General features: G+C 40.7%; 1 long non-coding RNA gene across 3 annotated transcripts; it reads right to left on the minus strand.

Moving 5' to 3' along the window:
• LOC109721798 lies at nucleotides 9,235–10,075 on the minus strand. 3 transcript variants are annotated; one of them, XR_002219296.1, is made up of 4 exons: nucleotides 9,882–10,075; nucleotides 9,556–9,622; nucleotides 9,392–9,459; nucleotides 9,238–9,275 (listed from the first exon to the last, which is right to left on the minus strand). It is a non-coding gene; the product is annotated as an uncharacterized LOC109721798 (long non-coding RNA). The 3 variants fall into 3 exon arrangements; XR_002219297.1 differs by lacking the exon at nucleotides 9,882–10,075 and having other exon boundaries at nucleotides 9,235–9,272; nucleotides 9,556–9,848; XR_002219295.1 differs by lacking the exon at nucleotides 9,882–10,075 and having other exon boundaries at nucleotides 9,556–9,848.

Genomic DNA, 22,719 nt, shown 5'->3' on the forward strand with positions numbered 1-22,719 from the left:
ATAGGTGACCAGCCAACACGGCTCTACAGCAAAACAAACGGCAATCCAAAAGCATCGAAAGAATCCCGACCCAAAACAGCATTTCTCTGGCGGGTTTCGCCGAAAAACGCGCAAAACGGCAACTCGATCCCCGTGGAAGGCCCCAAACCTTAGATAATCAATCCAGAGGTCACCTACACTCTGCCCACAGTAGCCACCCCAATTGTGCAAAAGACCCTTCCATAAACAATATAGCATTTATATGAATAGTGGGTAGAGATACCGCGATCCGAGCATTCCCGAGGTCGGCCGAGGCGAAGGCCGTGCTCACTGTCCGAAGCACAGCGAGCAATCGAGGAGCAGACAAGAACGTCCCAAAAATAAGCGGTCGAGGCGAACGGGAAGCGACGGAGGTGAAAACCCAAGATCAGGCCTCTGCGGCGGAAGTTGAGGTGAGTATTGTGATCGGGGGACTCTCAGGATTACGGTGCTCCCCTCCGTAAGTTCCGAGGAGGTCCGGATGCGTCGAAACAGCGCGATGATCGAAACCAAGTATAACCGGCCAATAGGAGAGGTTCTGGGTTCACTCCGGCCTACTGGGGCTCCAGCGGTAAGGGCGCCGGTGGCAGCCGGATGCGGTCGCCTACGGGAAGCCGGCGCGTGCATCGGCCGGCAACAAGGCGGTGGGCAATGATACCCTAGCCACAAGAAACAAGGGGAGAGATCGACTTTGCTTCTCCGGCAACGGCGGCCACAGGGCGGCGTCGACCGATGGCGAGGGTACCCGGATGTCACGCCCGGGTACCAGCGGAAGCATATCCGGTACGTGCACAGACCCGCCATACACCTGCAGTATATAAGGCGTCTACGAAGAAGGCAAGTCGATAGGAAGTAAAACCAAGAGAGTCCTATCCTGATATCAGAGCAATGTACAAGTCGATTTACAATCAGTAAAAGAACCGAGAGTATACAATCCAAAATCCCAACAAAAGGAGAAGAAGTAAAAAAAACTATAACATCTGGATCTACAACCTATATACAATATAGGGTATACAAAAACATCTGTACAAAGGTGGTCACTCTATACAATGGACATCACCCTCGGCCGTAGCCCGAGTAGCAAGGTGATCGACTAGCACGCTCCTAGCAAAGTCTAGCTAGACGCGACTCCCTTGNCAAAGTATTTTCGCTAACAACAACCTCGACTAGACATCGTCTCTCACGAGCCTATCCTTATAGTTCAACCAGCCTAAGGTTTGCTAGGTCTACGAAGACTCAACCCTAGGCTCTGATACCACTATAATCTGTCACGCCCGGGTACCAGCGGAAGCATATCCGGCACGTGCACAGACCCGCCATACACCTGCAGTATATAAGGCGTCTACAAGAAGCAAGTCGATAGAAAGTAAAGCAAAGAGAGTCCTATCCTGATATCAGAGCAATGTACAAGTCGATATACTATCAGTAAAAGAACAAAGAGTGTACAATCCAAAATCTCGACAGAAGAGAAGTATCACGGCTGTAGTTCTCGGTCCAAAGAGTACATATACATCACGGGTATACAAAAATAGGTACAATGGTGGTTTCTCTATACAAAAGGGACATCACCCTCGGTCGTAGCCCGAGTAGCAAGGTGATCGACTAGCACGCTCCTAGCAACGACTAGCTAGACGCGACTTCCTTGCCACGATCCCTAGCCTCTCCTGCAGATGGCTCTGTAAAAACAACCACCAAAAGGGCGTGAGAACTATTAACAATAGTTCCCAGTGGGTAAGCCGCTAGCCTCGGCGAATTACACCACTAGGCTCATGATGTACTGAAAGTAAGTAGAAGCGATAAATGCATGATATAGAAATATGCAGTGCTAACCGGTAACAAGCATGTATTCAACATGTAAATATGATTTCTGCAGTAATGAATCAACTAAATAATAGAAGTATTGCAACTATTATGAACATGATCCTACACATAATCATAGAAATGTAAGTACTACTGTACACTACAACTGATACTCATTCATTACTGTCATTATCATTTCCACTCTCATTTTCATTCACTAGGACCTACCCAAGGTAGTCCAACTTGCGCCGCGCCTAATGGCCCCGTGGTAGTATACACTCCCCACGGCAATCCACTTCGGCACCAAATCCCGCACGGGCTAGCAACTGTCGCGTAGGCCAACTCCGGAGTGCCGGCTTGTAGGGAGCGACCCTCACAAGCGTGTGCGAATGAGCACGGTGGCAGGCAAGCACAATCCATTGTCCACATGTCTCAATTTTCATATTTTCATTTACAATGTTCTTACCCTCGATCCTCCGATCGGAATTTCAATACACAAATAGTAACAAGAACTAGTATCCACTAGATTGTAAACATGTAAGGGTAATGCTAAATCACATGGCATTATAATCTTTCCACTATCATGACATTATCAACAAGTCATAGTTCTCTACTTTAGAGTCAAGAGCATGTCATTGTTCTCTATTGTTCATAAGTCATTCAACTGAATTGAATATGAATATAAATACTTTCATGCCTATATGTTCTCTACTTTATAGAGATTTCATTCTACTTAAGCATCAATTATCACAATGATATGTTTCCAATTCTCTATCAATCACATATGCACTCAATGCACCTATGCGATTATTCTATTCTGTAAATACATATAGAACATAGGGGAACTCCACTTGCTCTGGTTAGGTCCGACCCACCTAGTACTAAGTAGCCCAACGGAGTCCCAAACTCCAGCTCAATCAAGTTTCAGCCCTGCGGAAGAACAAATGTTGGAATCGCATCAAACGTAACCGAACTGCCCAAATTCGGCTCAATTGCACATGGTACAAGGTAGCAACTTAAATCCCTGTTTTGGGTCAGTGAAATACCTCAAGTTAAGCCTCCAAAAGCTCTCACCACTCAGCTGAAAGCAATCCAAGGGTCAAATGCAATCCTGCTGCGAATAAATGTTAAACGGCGTCAAAACGCTCGTATCCTAGTTCCAAAAGCCGAAACCATGCGAATTCAGTTTTCTAACTGAACTTACAGCTTACCTCTGGATGAAACACCCTGTAAACAAGTTCCCAAGATCACTAATTTCACGTAAAATGCATCGGTCACCTGCTGCGGAGAAACCAATTTCCAAACTGCATCAATAGTTCGATTAATGTCGTATAGTTATAAACAAACTCTTGCTGACCCGGTTCCCTAAAGGTTACCGTTCTGTTCGTGCAATCTATGGTGGCATAATATTGTGTCAACCAATCCATACCCAATACTACATCAAACTCACCTAGTTTGTGTAGTGCCAATAAATCCACTGGCATAATCCAGTCGCCTACCCTAACTGGGCAGCGAGGGCAAAACTCACGAACATCTAGGATATGGTCAGGTACAACTACTCGTCCCAGATGCAAAGTAGGTGCTAAAGGAATGCTATGCAACTCGGCGAACTGCCGATCAATAAAAGAATGCGAAGCACCAGAATCAAATAATGCACGAACACGAATATCATAAAGCATAATAATACCTGCTACGACCTCCTGTGCTGCTGCAGCGCCCTCAGTCTGGGCGGCATACATCCGCCCACTCGAACCCTGCTGCGAGCTCTCCGACTGCCGCTGTCCTGGTGGTCGCCTAGACTGATACGGTGCTGTCGGGGTCCCCTGGCTCGGAGCTGAAGATGCAGGCGCAGTCGCTGACGAGGGTGCAGGCAAAGAACCTCTCGGGCACTCTGAACGAAAATGGCCCTCCTGGCCGCAAAGAAAGCACCTGCCCCCACGCTGTGGACACTGTGGCGGTACGTGAGGCCCACCACAGATAACACAACGCGGCGGTCGACGACGCTCGGGTGCTCCACGGGGTGCCGAAGAACCTCGACCCCTCGACTGTCCTGACTGTCCCCTCGGATACTTTGACGGTCTCCGAAAGGACTGCTGACCACTGCTCTCGACTGCTGGCCTCTTTCCCTTGCTTCTATCCACAACGTCTCTTTCTTTCATAATCTCCGCCCCTTTCTTAACGATCAATGCTCTGTTCACTACATCCCTGTAAGTAGATAGGTTTGACGCCTGGACCAATCGGAAAATCGCAGGTCGCAAACCCACCTCAAATATGCGAGCCTTGTCCTCATCATCTCGAACTACAAAAGGAACGCAGTGCAGTAATCGGGAGAACTCTCGCTCGTACTCTGCCACTGTCCTGTCCCCCTGCCTCAGGTTTCTCAGATCCCTTTCCATCTGTCTCTTTACACTCTGAGGAAAGTAAGTAGTCAATAACAATTCCTTGAATCTCGTCCAGGTGATAGCGGATAAATCAGCACGGGGATCCTCACGGATATCCACCCACCACCTGTAAGCCTCGCCATCAAGGTGGTGTGTCGCAAACCAAACTCGATACCGCTCCTCAACAAATGTATCATAGAATAGCTTCTCCATGTGCATTAGCCATTTCTCGACCACCCAGTGATCTGCTTTCTCCCCGTCAAAGATACGAGGGGTGCAACGACGGAATTAATTCAATTGTTCCATCATCCGTTCTCGCTCCTCAGCCCCCACCATCTCGGGTAACACTGTCCCTGATGTTGCTACAGGTACTGGTGGTGGTACTACTGTCTCCTGTCGGGTCTCTGCCCTCGGAGCCACTGGAGGTGTATCAAGTACAGGTGACTGTGCTCTCACTGTAGTGCCCCCCTCTGGTGCTATAGGTACAGAATCTGGAATCTCTCTGTCGGTCGTCTGCCGCAGTAACAGATCCTCTAACCTCTTCATCCTGTCCTCCTGTCGACGCACAGCATCCATCTGCTGTCGTGCTGCCGCAGCCTGCTGAGTAACCAAATCCGTCAACATCGCAAGCTGATCCTACAACTCATGGATCCCACTAGATCCCGAAGTAACAGAAGTCCCCACTTCCTCTGCATCCGCCGCCTCAGCTGCCCTGGCGGCTTGCGAATGAGTCAAAGGCATCTTAAGCTGCAGCACAAAAACAAACATAGGTCAATAAACCCTATACTATTAAACCCTCATCGAGGATAAAACCAACTAATCAAGCGAAAGTAATGAAATGTAACGCGTACTAACTTCCGATGTCACGTTGTCGGCCGCCAACGTGACCCTCTGCAAAGTTAGTACTTGCACATCCCGATCAAACTCCTGCTATTCGGAGTTTATCAAGTTACCCAACTTCAAAGTATTTTCGCTAACTAACAACCGTCGACTAGACATCGTCTCTCACGACCTTCACTTATAGTTCAACCAGCGCCTCAAGGTTTCGCTAGGTCTACGAAGACTCAACCTATAGGCTTGATCAACTATAATCTGTCACTGCCGGGGGGTACCAGCGGAAAAGCATATCCGGCAGTGCACAAGACTCCGCCCATACACAGCGAGTATATAAGCGTCTTACAAGAAGCAAGTCGATAGAAAGTAAAGCGCAAGAGAGTCCTATCCTGATATCAGGGCAATGTACAAGTCAGATATACTATCAGTAAAAGAACAAAGGATGTACAATCCAATATCTCGACAGAAGAGACAGATATCCGGCTGTAGTTCTCGGTCCGCCAAAGAGTACATATACATCACGGTATACAAAAATAGTACAATTGTTGGTTCTCTATACAAAAGGGACATCACCCTCGGTCGTAGCCCGAGTAGACAAGGTGAATCGACTAGCACGCTCCTAAGCAACGACTGCTGACGCGACATTCCTTGCACGATCCTAGCTCCCTGAGATGGCTCTGTAAAAACACCCACCAAAAGGGCGTGAGAACTGATTAACAATAGTTCCAGTGGGTAAGCGCTGTAGCCTCGGCGAATTACACCACTAGGCTCATGATGTACATGAAAGTAAAGTAGAAGCGTATAACACTGCCATGATATTAGAAATGCAGTGCTACCGGTAACAAGCATGTATTCACATTAAATTGATTTCTGCAGTAATAGAATAACTAAATAATAGAAGTATTGCAACATATATGACACATGTCCTACACGATAATCAGTAGAAATGTAAGACTACTGTACACTACAAGCTGATTACTCATTCATTATGTCGATTATATTCCACTTCTCATTTTCATTCACTAGGACCTACCCAAGGGTAGTCAACTTGCGCCAGGCGCCTAATGGCCCGTGTGTATACACTCCCCACGGCAATCCACTTCGGCAGCCAAATCGCCGCACGGGTAGCACTTGTCGGCGTAGGCCAACTCGGCCAGTGCGGCTTGTGAGCGACCCTCACAAGCCCATTAGTGTGGAGATGAGCACTAGGTGGGCATGCAGGCAGCACAATCCATTGTCCACATGTCTCAATTTTCATACTTTTCCATTATACAATGTTCTTACCCTCGATCCTGCCTATCGCGAATTTCCAATACACATAGTAACAATTAACTAGTATCCACTAGATTGTAAACATGTAAGTTTAATGCCTAATCACATGCATTTATAATCTTTCCGTACTTATTATGAATTAGTCAATCAAGTCATAGTTCTCTTACTTTAGATCAGAGCATGGATCATTGTTCTCTATTGTTCATGTATAGTCATTCAACTGATTGAATATGAACTATTAAAACTTTCATGTATATATGTTCTTCTTTATAGTGATTTCATTTCAAATATGTTCAACATTATTGTCACGCCCCAATCCCCGGCCAACTTAGGTCGGGTTTGGTCCGTCAACAGACGTCGATACGGACAGAGCGCCTCCCTGTCCGCCAGGCTCTAACAACACATATAATTAAGCAATTACAATGGGAAATTGCATATTATAATACAAGGCTTGTCGAGGGAGCAACAACGGAAGCCGAAAGCTCTAAGCTAATATTTACAAACACACCGTGAATATTGATTCTTTTGAACCAATGTCAAGTAAGTATAATATATACATTCCATTCAAACCATCATATCTTTGACATTTAGTCTCCGACCAATTAACTCATGAATTGTTTTCACATTTAGCTACCTAAATCAACAAAATAAGTTGATACATGTATAACAAAAGGGAATGATCTACCAAAATGCATAATCCCCGGTGGCTAGGCCGCTAACCTACGGCCGCCAACCCTTGCCTCGATCCGTGCGCCGCCACCGCTCGTGCTAGGACCTGTAGGGTTAGGTGGTGATGAGCAAACTACAACGAAGTTCCCAGGGGGCTCGGCCATCGCCTCGCCGATACCCACTAGGTCTATCAGGCATAAGTATATTCAGAAGCGAAAGTACCATTACTTAATGCCAACTAATACTTAGCCTGCAAGAAAAGTCGTAGAATACAGATTACAATGCATACGAAAAATGGAATGCATTGTATGCTCCAATCATAATAAAACTTTGGCTCTACCAACTCTTACCGATTAACTCCTGTTAACCCAGTAACTCACAACCCAAAATCCCTTAATAACGGGGGACTCGAACCTCCCTAGGGACCGTCAACTGGTGGGACTTTACCACGCCCAGTGGTGACCAACTCCGGAGCGCACCGCTCGAGGGGGAGCGACCTCCCTCAAGCCACGACGATAGGTGAGTATCGATCTAATTCTCAACTTGAGGACTCATAGCCATTAGTCACAATGCCAATATCACGATAGGTCTCTACCTATTTATTCTTGCCACTCTCCAGGCTTTATCTTCGACCATGACATTACGGGTTAAACTATATTCAACGGTCATCTCTCAATGCAATTCTTGTTTCTATATCAATGACACCCTTGTTTACTAATTGTCCAAGTCCATTCTTACGTTCACACATCTCGAGGGTCCAATCACACATGTCCGTTTTGGTTCTATCATTCTCTATGTTCAACTACGTTAGAAGCATATAGATGAAGTCAAACCAAGTTTCACATGTAGCTACCCTACTATGCATGAATGGGTATATATATATATGCTCAAGAATAGAGAAAACAGACATAGTGGGGAATCCAACGATTCCGGCGTGCACCCGCCACCTCTATGAGTCGTGTGGGTGTAGAATATTAAGGCCCCCGCACTATACGAAAGCCGATCCCGCACCCTATAATCAAATAGTGCCATATTAGGCCTTTTTGTACATGAACTATACTCTAACATTTTCGAAATATTAAACGAAGTTGTTCAACGTGTTTTGGGCACCCCCAATTGGGTTTCTACAGGGTCAATTTGTCCCCGAAAAATCCTAGGGCAAAAACCCCAAATTCAAGCCCTAATCTTGCCATTTAGGGTTTTCCCATGAATCGATTCCAACCCTAAGCAAAGAATAGCTTAGGATCATCTAAGGAGCATCCTAGTAAGGTTTCTAGACCTTTGGTACCAACCCTAGGGCTCCAAACATCATCTCCAAGGATTCACCATGAGAGCACCTTGAGCTCTCATGGGTTCCATGGTGTTCATGCCTCAAATGAGCTTCTAAAACCTCTAAGGAGCACAAAGCTCCAAATCTCTTAACCAAAATCCAAACCCTAGAGGAAAACCTTACAAAACTTACCTCTAGTCCAAGCCTCTCCAAGACTCTCCTTGTTGGGGAGCTCCTAGAACCTCCAAAGCCTCCAAATCCTCCTCCTCTTCTCTTCTTCTTCTTCTTCTCCAAGTCCTAGAGCATGGGTTCTAGAGAGAGAAAGAGAGAAAAATGGGTGAGAGGGTGGAAATGGCTATGGAAGAGAGGGGATGGGCCACATATAGTGTTGTAACAATTGCACATAAGCCCCTCCACTTGTTTCCCATCAATCTGCCCAGACTGGGCAATTTTCGCCTTCGGGGACCGGTCTCCCCGACCAGGGACCGGTTCCCGAACGGGGGTTTTCCAGGACTTAGCCAAATTTTCAAGTTTTTCGGCTGTTGCGCAGCGAGGGACCGGTCTGCCCGTCAGGGACCGGTCTCCCGAGGACCGGTCTCACCACCAGGGACCGGATGCCTCAGGATTTCCTGGCAGGCTACGCGTACGGGGACCGGTCTCTCCTTCAGGGACCGGTCCCCGAGAGCTCAAAATCTGGGACTTAGCCAGATTTCCAGATTTGCTCTCCGGGTCCCTTTTTGCTCCATTTATGAACTCCAATGCACTTAGGGTCCACTGTAACTCGTTCAATTCCGCGTTCCGCTCATTTTGACGGAACTCGGCACGATTTACGAGGGATGTGGTATGTTACAATTATGATGACGAATGTCAAGCCCTTTAACAATCACATAAGCACCACAATAAGACCATTTCTATAATACATATAGAACATAGAGGAGTTTCACTTGCTCTGGTTAGGTCCGACCCACCTAGTACTAGGCTCCAACTATCCACAAGAAGTCCCACAACGGCTCAACGAAGCCCCAATGCTGCTGAAAAACAAACGTCAAGATCGGATTAAATCTACGGCCGAAATGTCCGATTTCGGCTCAATTCACATCTCGTACCAAGTAGTAACATAAATCGCTATTTTGGTTCACTTTAGTACCTCCAAGTAAGTCTCTAAAGGCTTCCCAAAGCCAACCAAGGATGACCCAAAGGTCGGTCGAACTCCCGCTGCGATCAACACAAACACGACATCAAAATCATCATATATAGCAAATATAGTCGGAATTATGCGATTTCAGTTTTCTAGCTGCAATTCCAGCTTACCCTTAGTTGGAGTACCTTCCAAACTAGCCTCCCTGGTCCCCAAATCAACCCCAAGGAGCTCGCGAACCTGCTGCGAAAGAACAAGTCCAACTACATCAAGTTGTGGCAATAGTTCGCGTTTAATTCCAAATTTGTTTCATATTGAACTAGTTGTCTCAATTAAGCCCCAAAGTAGCTTATCCCTGGTCTAAGGAGCTTAATTCACAGCTAAATAATCCAATTTTAATTGCTGAAATCTCAGATTAAAGCAACTAGAAGCAATAACTCAAAAGCAACACATAAAAGTCTACTCGAACGTCGCTAATGGAGAAAATCGAGTCGTTTACCTTCTCGAGCTTCCAACCAGCACCCTACTGGTTCAGGACAGCAAAGAGTCTTCCAAAACACTCTCTCACACGCCCACGGAGGCTCCACAACGCTCGCGACCAGCGAAGAACACGCGATGCGACGGAAACGAGCGAAATCGGCGAATTCGAAGTAGAGAGAGAAAAACCCTAGAGAGAGAGAGAGAAGAAGGTGAAAGAACCCTTTGCTGAGCTCTAGCACACTCCACTGAAGTCCCAGAGTCGTGCTGGGATCAAATAGGTAGGTATCAAATGTGAAATTACGAAACTAACCTTGCTGCCACGAATCTGCCAGCTTGTACCGGTACAAGGTGATGGCTGTACCGGTACAGCAAGCAGAAAAAGGCTGATTTTCGCCAGTTCAATGCAATTTCTCACTTTTAGCATTCCAATCATCCTCTAACTTATCCAAAAACTTGTTCTAATCTTTTAGAACATGTAGGATTGATCCACACACCATTCCACATACTCGGACTCCGCAATTTGCAAAAGTTCAGTATATTACATAAATAAATAAGTGACAATTACTACTTGATAGTAGATATTGGTTGGACATAATAGTATACTTGTTTGACATGCTTGGTGCATAGTAGCATACTTGTTAGACATACTTGGTGCATAGTAGTATACTTGTTGGTCATGTTTAGAGCATATTAGTATACTCATTAGATACCCATTCATAATAGAATAGTAGTGTCACTTGATGAACATCATGCTCAATTGAGGCATAGTAGCTTAGCAAAATTATAATTGTTAACTATACATGTTGCTTATTTCAGTTTCCTTTTACTACTTTGCCTCTATAGCCTAGTGGTGTATTTCGCTGATGTCGACGGCTTACCCGTTGGGAACTATTGATTAATAGTTCTCACACCCTTTGTGTTGTTGTTTTTGTTTACAGAGTCTTCCACTCCGGGAGAGGTTAGGGACCGCGGCAGTGGTGTCGCCTCTAGTTAGATAGCGAGGTGCTTTACTTTAAGTGGTTCATCTCTCCTTTTATTTTAGTTGGAGAGAAAGAGAGTTTTGTACCCTATGTGTAGAAACCATCATTTTTGTGTATCTAGTACCTTGTATTTCGATCTTGGGATGCATTTACTTTATGATTTATACTAGTTATTTAACTCTTTAATTTCTACTTGTCATTAGAAATCAGTTGATGTATGCTCTGATATTGCTCTAGATGTTTTATCTTTCTTGTTTCCTTATACTATTGTTGTAGACGCCTTATATGTTGCAGGCATATGGCGGGTCTGGACGCGCACCGGGCGGGCTTCCACTGGGTCCCGCGGGCTGACAATTAATCCCTTCAAGAACTTTAAATGTACCCGTGTAAGATATGAGAACAACGCTAGAAGGAGATAAACATAGTGTTAAAACGGCTAAAATGTGGAAAACCTCTTATATATATGTTATCCACGGAAATCCAGCTTGCAAGTTGGTCTATGAGAAATGTGATAGATATTGCTGAAGAGAATACATATATTTTACTACTATAAGTAGCCGAGTAAAAACTAGAATATTTACATGGGCTTTCCTCAAACTTAGCCTTTCAAAATTGAGGTTGTATTTTAATTTTTATGAGGATAATTAAATTGTACTGTTAAGTTATAGTGATTTCCAAGATTGTATGGTACTCTTATTTTAAAGCAAGAGATAATCCACAGAAAAATTCTACTGACCTGTAACATCAGTGTAGAAAGCAGCTAGGGAATTAGTGTTTCGTGGTGGAGGTCACCAAAATCATCATATACAAAGCTACTACCACTCGAACCACCCACTTTATTTGTACTACCCCACTACTACTACATACATGCAGGTCCAAGTACCCGCAAGCACTAAACAACTCTGATGCAGGTCCAAGTACCCGCAACCGACCGTCGCTAGAGCAAGTGGCAAAGGGCTTGGTGGTTGGTACCCGAGACCCAACTTCGAATCCTAGTTGATTCACATTTTTAGCTAAGTTTATTTCTAAATGAAAAAAAAACGAAGCGGGTAGCATGCTACCTATCTCTCTCTCTCAAAAAAAAAAAAAAAAAAAAAAAAAAAAAAAAAAAAAAACTCTGATGTAAACGAAATCATGTACACCCCCCATCGCACCATATTAGTCACCGTCGCTTAAAAATATATATAATATAATATATTACATACCAAATTCTAACAACTTTGTTTCTGAAGAGAAATAATTATTGAGTTCAATTTCTGGCATGGCATGAATTCTGCGATGTTGTCTATTTTACTGACTAGCTCTTCCATCGGCACAAGCTAGTAACATGGTTAACCTGGCTTTTTACGTACGTGCATGTGATCAGTGAAAATTCTAAAAGACAATTTCTAAACTATTTCTTGTAAAATAATCATATCAGTACCATACGTACGTTATTTATCATAACACAGTAACATGCATGCATGCATGGTGTTGGGTGCCGAATTCCCTGATCCTTGACCTGGTCAAAGACCTCCCTCGGAAAGCGCGTAGGGATGCAGAACAGCTACGAACGGTGACCTTCGAAGTTTGCGCCCTTCGACTGGATCAAGCGATTCAGCTGATGAGGGATCAGATCAGCCGAGTTCGAAGACTTTCACTGTAAACTCGGTTCGGCTGTAAGAGCCGATTGTACGGAAAGCATAGAGTTTTGTGTCGGCTGATGAGCCGAATAGATGGAATACACAGGGACTGGTCGGCTGAAAGAGCCGAATGCTTTTATATATTAAAATGAAGTTGGAAATATATACAAAACAGAGTGTACTCGAAGGGCATACAGACTCTAAAAATCTAGATTACAATAGAGTGTGCCTGTGGGGTATACAGACTCCAGAGATCTAACTTAAAAACTACTCCTAGGAAAGCAATAAATGCGGGTAAAAAGGATTATATGTAGACTACTCCTAGAAAACGATAAATGCAGGAAAGTAAAGTATTGCAAATGCGGTGGTCGTCTCGTTCAGGGGAGAGAAAGACCCCTATCACAGGCTTCAAAGTTATTATATATAATATCTTATCAGCCCACATTATTGGTTGGTTATAGTAATGGGGGAAGTGGTGTAGCCATGATCATGGAAGTTACGCCCCACTTCTCATGGAAGTTACGCCCCACTTCTGATTGAAGTTACGTTCCACTTCTCAACCGTTCCCGCCTAAACGCTCTAACCTTCAAGCGCCTTATTGCCGACTCCTAGTGTACCACGTATCATTATTTTTTTGGCTCATACGTGGGTTAGGTCGGCATGTTAATTTTTTGATATAAAAAATGCCCCCCTAATAGTCTTTCGAATAAACGTTTGAATGACTATTGGTGCCAAATCAACGGCTCAATGGCACAGGCGAGACCCGAGCTTAATTTTGCTAGTCTTGGTCGTCTTAACGAAAGCGACTCTTTACCATCCTAGCCGTATATACCTCGGCTTCATCAGCCGATTCTTTGCTTTTACTCTATTGGCTTGCCTCTTTTTGAACCAACTGTTCTTCTATCAAGGATTTCTCCTTGAAGAAAGTGGCTCTTTAATTACCAGCCGCATATACCTCGGCTTCATGAGCTGATTCCTCACTTTCACTCAATTGGCTCGGCTCTTCTTGAACCGACTGTTCTTCTATCAAGGATTTCTCCTTGTCTTTGCTTTGCTTTTTATATTGGCTCCATTGCAGCCGATCGTCCTCACTTTCCTTCCAGAATTGCTCATATTGGGCAACTTGAACACCTAGATCAAATAGGTTAGAAAAATACTTATCTTCAAAATGGTCTTTTATCTTAAAATGCAAACCATTTAACATCATTTTGGTGAACTCTGATTCCGGCATTCTCATAAAGCACTAGATTTTGGCTATTTTGAAACGATTCAAATACTCTTCGACCGTTTCACCTGACTTTTGTCTCTATAAAGCCAAGTCGGCGACCGATAATTGTTGCTCCGACCTATAGAATTACTCATGAAATTTTCTTTCCAATTCATCCCAATCTTGGACGGAATTGGCTGATAAACTTGTATACCAAGTAAACACCGTTTTAGTTAACGACGTATTAAATAACCGAAGTTTCAAAAGCGGCCGCTTCTCTACATTGGGCCGTGAATCGGGCTATATGCTCGACCATATTCTCGGTCTCATCGCCCAAGAACTTGTTGAACTTCGGCATTTTCCAGTTTGCCGGATACGGATACTCCACGTCGATGTTTGCGGGATATGGCGATCTAAATACAGGTCGCACTGCCGACCTCGCCCCCACACCAAATGTGTTCCGAATCGTCTCTTCTATTTGAGCGTATAACTTATTATTTCTTGCTGCTAAAGCAGGAACCGGGGCCGGAACCACATTCGGCCCTGAAGGCGGTCCGTAATTTTGCATTACAGAGTTGAATTCCTGCAACCTGTTGAGGCCTTGCTGGTAAGCTAGTAAAGGAGGTAAACCCGATGCAGTCTCCGACTGCGGGTCGGCATTTATATTCGCCGGCCTATAAGCAGCCTAGAAATATGCCATTTGCGGTTGCGCCTGTGAGACCGCCGGCGTGACGGGATTTTGTTGCACCGGCGCATTTAGGGGCCCCTGTTGCCCCCCATAAGGTTGCTCGTTTGGGGTAAATAACTGTCTGATTCGACCAATATTTTCATTGTAGGCCGTGATGGCGGCTAGCACCGCGTTTAGTCGAGCGGTACTTTGATGGATATTTTGACCTACAGTTTGCAAAACTCGGGTCATCTAGTCGAGTGCCTGAGTTAGACTCGGCTCTTGATAAGCCGACTGTCCACTAGTCTCTCCTCCAACAGGTGATACCGCCTGATTCTTGTTCACATTTTCGGCGCTACTAGCTTGGTCATTCCATGAAAGCCTAGGAATGACTCTACTCCGGAGGTTCATAGCGTTGTCGTCAGCCATAGGACAAATGCTAAATTGGGAAAATCTGAGTGGGTTCCACCGGGCGTGCCAAAAATTGCTGGGTGCCGAATTTTCTGATCCTTGATCTGGTCAAAGACCTCCCTCGGAAAGCGCGTAGCAACGAACGATGACCCTCGAAGTTTGCGCCCTTCAACTGGATCAAGCGATTCAGCTGATGAGGGATCGGATCAGCCGAGTTCAAAGACTTTCATTGTAAACTCGGTTCGGTTGTAAGAGCCGATTGTACGGAAAGCATAGAGTTTTGTGTCGGCTGATAAGCCGAATAGATGGAATACACAGTGACTGGTCGGCTGAAAGAGCCGAATGTCTTTATATATTAAAATGAAGTTGGAAACTCATACAAAACAGAGTGCGCCCGAAGGGCATACAGACTCTAAAAATCTAGATTACAATAGAGTGTGCCCGTGGGGCATACAGACTCCAGAGATCTAACTTAAAAACTACTCCTAGGAAAGCAATAAATGCGGATAAAAAAGATTACATGTAGACTACTCCTAGAAAACGATAAATGCAGGAAAGTAAAGTATTGAAAATGCAGTGGTCTTCTCGTTCAGAGGAGAGAAAGACCACCTATTATAGGCTTCAAAGTTACTATTTATAATATCTTATCAGCCCACATTATTAGTTGGTTATAGTAGTGGGGGAAGTGGTGTAGCCATGATCATGGAAGTTACACCCCATTTCTCATGAAAGTTACGCCCCATTTCTCATGAAAGTTACGCCCCACTTCTTATGAAAATTGCGTCCCACTTCTTAACCGTTCCCGCCTAAACGCTCTTGACCTTCAGGCGCCTTATTGCCGACTCCTGGTGTATCACGTGTCATTATTTCTTTGTCTCATACGTGGGTTAGGTCGGCGTGTTAATTTTTTGGTATCAACACATGGTTTAACTTGATACCACGCGAATGATTAATCTTTTTTATAAGAACTCAAATGTATTGGATATATATTAGCAAATACCTAACATACGTGTGTCGATGACTGTATATATATATATATATATAGAGAGAGAGAGAGAGAGAGAGAGAGAGAGAGAATTGAGCTAGAATACTTTTAGAAGTATTATCCCCTTTTTATTTCTAGATTTCTAGCCCTTAGATCTACTCCTTGATTACTAATAGCCCTTGGATCAAATACTATTCCACCTACCAGCACCTACCACCATCATCCCAACCTTACATCTCTCCATCCAAGGGTTAAAAACTCAAAAGCACCAAGAGAGTGGTGCTTTTGAGTTTTTAGCCATTGGATGGAGAGATGTAAGGTTGTGATGATGGTGGTAGATGGTGGTAGGTGGAATAGTGTTTAATCCAAGGGCTATTAGTAATCAAAGAGTAGATCCAAGGGCTAGAAACCTAGAAGCACCAAAGGATTTGTGCTTCTAAAAGTATTCTAGCTCAATTTACGACACAAATTATCACAAGGCCCAAAATGCTTAAGCCCAGTTATTATTACTAGTATCTAAATCTCTTATATACCCAATCATATCCCTATTCCTATCCGATGTGGGATTATTGGGGTGTGACAGACTCCCCCCGTTAAGGCTCTGACGTCCTCGTCAGTCCAATCACAAACACAGCCCAAGATCACCAGGCGATGTGAGACTCGTCTCGCTCGCCTTGTCATCCAGACCCTGGCATAGCCGGTTACCTTGTCATATAGACTCCGACATAGCCTATCAACTTGTCTTTCAGACCCTGGCTCAGTCGAGACTTGCCACACATTTTCGTCTGGTGAGCTGTCTCTGATACCACTTTAATCTGTCACGCCCCAGGGTCCCTTTTTGATTTAAAAGCAATGCAGAAGCGCCCAATTTTTTTAAAAAAAAAAAATCTGACCCCTAAGGTATGCAAGATCCGTCACAAATATAGGGAGTCCACTGTTCACACGGATAAAATATCCCCTGTATTTGCACGGCGTCGCACAAGTACAAAATACATGATGGGATACAACCACTACAACTGAACATACAAACATTCATACATTCATATATTCATACACCATTCACCACAAGTTTACATTCAGAGTTTAATCATAAATCCACAACTATTAGTTTAAAATGTTTCCTACCCGGAAACTCATTTTGAAATACTAATTGATGAAAACCACGTGAAAACCTTTTTCAAAACCCTTATATATATATATATATATATATATATATATGTGTGTGTGTGTGTGTGTGTGTGTGTGTGTGTGTGTGTGGAGTCCAGCTACTATCTTATTAATAGGATTGAGACTATTGTCCTATCAAGTCATTTTGAATGATCAACACTCTAAATTGATAATCGGCACCGTTGAAATTTTGATCTATACTATAAAAAATATTTAAAAACCGAATATTGTAATTTTTAAAAATTATTATCAAGTCTATCAAAGAGTCGAAAAATGAACGGTCATAAATGAATAACCTTCTTAAAATAAAGGTTAGACTTTCTCAATTCATGATCAGAGTTATCAAATATTATATATATATATATATATATATATATATATATAGAGAGAGAGAGAGAGAGAGAGAGAGAGAGAGAGAGAGAGAGTTGAGCTAGAATATTATCGGTAGCAAACGGCCGGATTCCGTTGCTATCTATTTGTTTTCGATGATGGAGCCTCTAAATCGATGGTTGGTATGTTGAACATAATTTGTACCACTTAAAATATCTAGAAATTAAATCTCAAATCTTTTTGACACTGTTGACTCAATGATTAAAGGGTTGCAAAATTTAAAACTTTAATGGTCGATCGAGGGGTTTGCTCGTTTAATAGTATAAACAAGTTTAAATCAATTAAATTTTGATTAGAAAATTATTTAAACTATTTAAAATAAAATCTTTACTCTTTATCTTGATTACAGAAATCATATCATCACTTTTTGAAGAATATTTATCATCACTTCTGTCATCAACTTGATGCACAAAAAAATAATATCGAATATATGTAATATTTGATTTCTAAATACTCAAGTAGTATACATTATGCTCAATGATGCGGATTGTCAATTTGAAAGCTCTATCATTAAAAATAAATCAGTAGCAGCGGGAACCGTTTACTGCCGATATTATTCTAACTCAACTCTATATATATCTGGCTTGTAATAGTATGAAGGCCTTTTTGCTGCCAAATAATTTTTGATGATGGGACGTCATCGGCTTCATTATATTTGCTCTATGCTATTTTTGGAAGCATGTAGAAATTAAATTTTATATTTTTTTTATATCAGTTGATAAGTGATCAAAATGTTTCAAAATTAATAATTTTAATGGCCAACTTGTTGACAGTGTAAAACAATCTAAATTAAGTAAAATTTTGATAGAAAATTATTTATATTATTTAGAGCTAAAACAGTACCTCTGATATAAAATTTAGGTATTTTATTAGTATTTTTTATAAAAATTTTAGGGTAAACTTCAAATACCCCCTTGTGGTTTCACACTTTCTTACTTTAGTACCCTGTGGTTTAAAGTGTATCAACTTAGCCCCTGTGGTTCCGCACTTTCTCACTTTAGTACCCTGTAATTTAAAGTGTATCAAGTTAGTTAGTACCCTGTAGTTTTATTTTTCTCTTTTTATTATCCATTTCACTAATTTTTTCGTTAAATCAGTAACAAAGTTAAAATCAAAGGGTACTAAAGTGAATATTCGATAAATCTAGGTAGGGTATCTGAAGTTTTTTATATATAATTTAACGAAATATTAACGGAGGAAGAAAAGATATTAACAAAGTTAAAAGTAACGGGTACTAAAATAAATATTCGATAAACTTAGGTAGGGTATCTGAAGTTTTTTATATATAATTTAACGAAATATTAACGGAGGAAGAAAAGATATTAACAAAGTTAAAAGTAACGGGTACTAAAATAAATATTCGATAAACCGGTATCTAAGGTTTTTTATATATAATTTAACGAAAAATTAACGAAGGAAGAAAAGTTATTAACAAAGTTAAAAGTAAAGGGTACTAAAATAAATATTCGTTAACCGGTATCTGAGGTTTTTTGTATATAATGTAACGAAATATTAACAGAGGAGCCGACGAAAAGAGAAAAATGAAATCACAGGGCACTAAATTGATGCATTTTAAACCACAGGGTACTAAAGTGAGAAAGTGCAAAACTACAGAGTACTAAATTGATACACTTTAAACCACATGGTACTGAAATGAAACAGTGTGAAACCACAGGGTGGTATTTGAAATTTTTCTGAAATTTTATTCTCAGACGTTTATTGTGAGACTATTTATTATATAGATAAATATATTATGTGGAAATGATAATTAACTTTACTTTCCCCTGTCTTTCTCTCCATGTTCTCTCTCTCCATGATATCTATATGCGTGTTTCCCTTTCCTTGCTCTCTCTCTCTCTCTCTCTCTCTCTCTCTCTAGATCTCTCTCTCTCTCTCTCTCTCTCTTGGTGATCTCTCTGTGTGGTGTGGTGTGGTGTGGGTCCTTGTCCTCCACCCCAAGAGGTAGGCCTACCTTGTGTGATGTCCCTCCAGACAGGACCTACCGTACGACCAATCACTGGGCATGCAATCCAGCAGCGTATCCAAACATCACACGATCGATCATGAAAATGCATGCATGCTTAGAGAGGGAAAGAGAGAGATAGATCCCTAGAGAGAGAAAAAAATCCAGGGAGATAAGGAGCAAAGATTCTTGGGACATACTTGTGCCTAGCTAGCTACTTTCCTCCCTAAGAAATAATGTTGCAAAATTATAAAATCTGATTTACAGAAAAAATATGTATCTAGGACGTAGATTATATTTATATAGCAGTGTTAATTGTGGATGCGGATGTGCTATCAAGGGATACAATGTAAAAGTATCAAAAAATTTAATTGATAATTTCACAAGTATATATTCTAACTCAACTCTTCTCTCTCTCTCTCTCTATATATAGATATGAACGATGATATGCGTGAAGTATTATGAGTGAGATAAAAGGTAGGGCGAAGTAATATTTAATTGCTTAGGGTTTGTTTAGTTCAACATAAAATTAATGTACCACGAAAAGAAAAAAAATTCGTAGAAGAAATTTTCGGTGAAAAAAGTTTTACATTTTGTAATGTTTGACTTGTAGAAAAGAAATCGTTTTCCGTCCAGATTTATTTAGCTGAAAGGAAAAAATTTATATTTGTTTGATTGGGTGGAAAAACAAATAATGAAAAAAAAAATTATGCAGCTTGAGTTTTCGTTTTTGGTCGAAAAAAAAAAGCGAAAAATCGAAAGCTTTATTTTTTCTTCGAATCCGTAAAAATATTTTTACGTCCAACGTCCAAATAAGCGAAAAGATATTTTGCATATGAAAAACGACATTCCGATTCGTTTTGTTTTGTGCCGCACCAAACGCGTCTTAACAAAAGGACAAATATTGCTAGCTAGTCGATCGAAAAGGCCACATCTCGATCTCTTAATGTGTTCTTAATTTGTGACGCAATCCATGTGCAGCAATTTGCCTCTCGATCGTGTTGTCATTCGCTTTTTGAGCAGACGTACATTAATTATCGACTGCACCTGATTCATGCGTGCGTACTTCAAAATCTTTGGCGTTCCTTCACATCGATCCGGCTAGTTATAGACGTATTATAAATTAACTTTTACGAATTTTTAAAGAACATGTTTGATTGTTTGAAAGTGATCGCGAAGTTAAAAAAAAAAATTAATTAATTAATTTTGCAAAAATAATTTTTAAGTTTGATTGTTTGGTTGCATATTGGCTATAAAGTTAAAAAAAAAATAAAAAAATTATATTTTTGTGTTTCCGATCTTTTGATTATTTGATTTTATATATATATATATAATTTGAATTCATGATTTGAATCGAATTTTGATTTAGTATTTGATCTTAAGTTCTGAATTCAAAATGTGAATTCATAATTTTATTTTAAATTAAAATTAAAATTAAAATTAAAATTTGAGTTTAAATCACAATTCAAATTGAATATTCAAATTCAAAGTTTAAACCAAAACCCATTATTGAAATTAAATTCAAAATAAAAAATTAAATTCAAATTCAAATTTCAACTTGAAAATTTAAATTTTGAACCAATTGATAATTTGAATTTATATATAGTTTGGAACAATTTGGATTTAATGTACAAATTGAAGTACGTTCCTAGCTAAAAATAATTTGCTTGAATTAAATTTATATTTAAAATTTAAAAATTAAATTAAATTTAAATAAAATTTTAATTTTAATTTTAATTTTAAATATAAATTTGCAAATTTGAATTTAAAAATTGTGTTGAATTTGAAATTACAAGTCGAATTCAAAATGCAAAATTAAATTTATCAATTCAAATTTAAATTGAAATTCAACTCTAAAAATATATTCAAAAAATAAAGTTAAAACCAAATATAAACTTTTAGATAAATTATTCACGTTCAATAACTTCAGAATTTTTTAAGCCAAAGTTAAAAAAGTGAGATTTAGTTATAACTCACTTTTTTAATCCACTATTGTGAAGTGATTTTTATATTCACTTTCGCAAATCAAATGGCCGATAAAATAGCATTTTCTGAAATTCCGTATTTTATTTTCAACCTACCAAACATGCCTTAATTAAGATGATTCTAAAGTTAATTCATGACCTATCAGAAATAGAAAGTTCTCGGCAGAACAGTCACGGATTGGAAAAAATATTAATTGCTTCTCTCTAGTTTGAAATAAGGAATCACATTGCTTAGATATTTTGATGTGAGGATATATGTCTTAGGTAACAACTCCATCAACACTACATACATGTAACGAAAAAGCCAAAAAAGAGAGAGGAAAAAAAAGTCACAGATGTAGTTAAATCCATCTATCTACCTAATGAATAAAGCAGATAACATGTTATTTTTCCCTCTTAAAAATAAAAAAATAATACTCCTCTATACTTATAATAAATCGGTTAAATCTATTGATATCATCAGTAACTTGTTGAATCTAAATCTGAACTTCTGCACCAGAGTGAAGAGGATGCAGTCGTTTTCTTGGGAATCTAAGTTTTTCATTGAACTATCAAACAAAGGTGAAGAGGATGCTGTTGTTGAATGATTGAGATTCGAATATCAGATATGTTATAGAATAATCTATCCATTTCCATGCACGGAGAGAGGAATTAGACACTTTATTGGGTTGAGATGACGCTATTACTAGACAGGATCTCTGGCCAAAAGATTCCATAGGGATAATTTAAATTATCAAATTAAAAAAAAACAAACAAACAAACAGAATTTTCTTTTCGTTATAGTCAAAATTATAAATTGAAAGCAGTTGGATGACTCTTTATTGTTATGATATCTTATGTGACTCTTTATTGTTATGATATTTTATGTGATAAATTTTTCAGAAAAAATTTTTTTGGCTGAAATAGGTCTAACTTCCTGCTACATAATAATAAAACTATAAAACTAATAAATTGAGTTGAGTTGAGTTGAGTTGAGTTGTGTGGGGCTCCGGTCCATAATAAACTTAACTGTAAAAAATCCAATAATAAATCTAACCTCTAGATAGATTGAGTCAGATTGAAATCCCGTGAGCAACATGGCTAAGCCCTTGAGTACGATGAGTGCGCCTTTTCTATCGGCACATGCCTTTCAGATTATTAGTTAGTTAGTTAGTACTTGTGATCCACCATTTTGACTTGTTAAGATCCATCTAATTAATTACGGTGGGCGCAATTTGCCACTTTGTCTATGCACATGGGCACAATAATATAAGATTAATATCTTGCTCAACTAAACATTTGAAACATTTGAAATAATATATGATTAGCTTAGTAGGAGGGGGAGGAGCAAAGTTGGTATCTAATATTTGCATTTGTTCGACATTATTGTTGGGCAACTGTCCTAGCACAGTTTTGAGCTCCAACGTGTCACTCGAGAAAGCGTTCTCAAGTGGTACGGTAGCTCGCTCCGTTCAAAAAGCAATAATGCTCATAGGGTTGG

Source organism: Ananas comosus, linkage group 15, assembly GCF_001540865.1.
Source record: "Ananas comosus cultivar F153 linkage group 15, ASM154086v1, whole genome shotgun sequence".
In the NCBI taxonomy this organism is placed as follows: Eukaryota; Viridiplantae; Streptophyta; class Magnoliopsida; order Poales; family Bromeliaceae; genus Ananas; species Ananas comosus.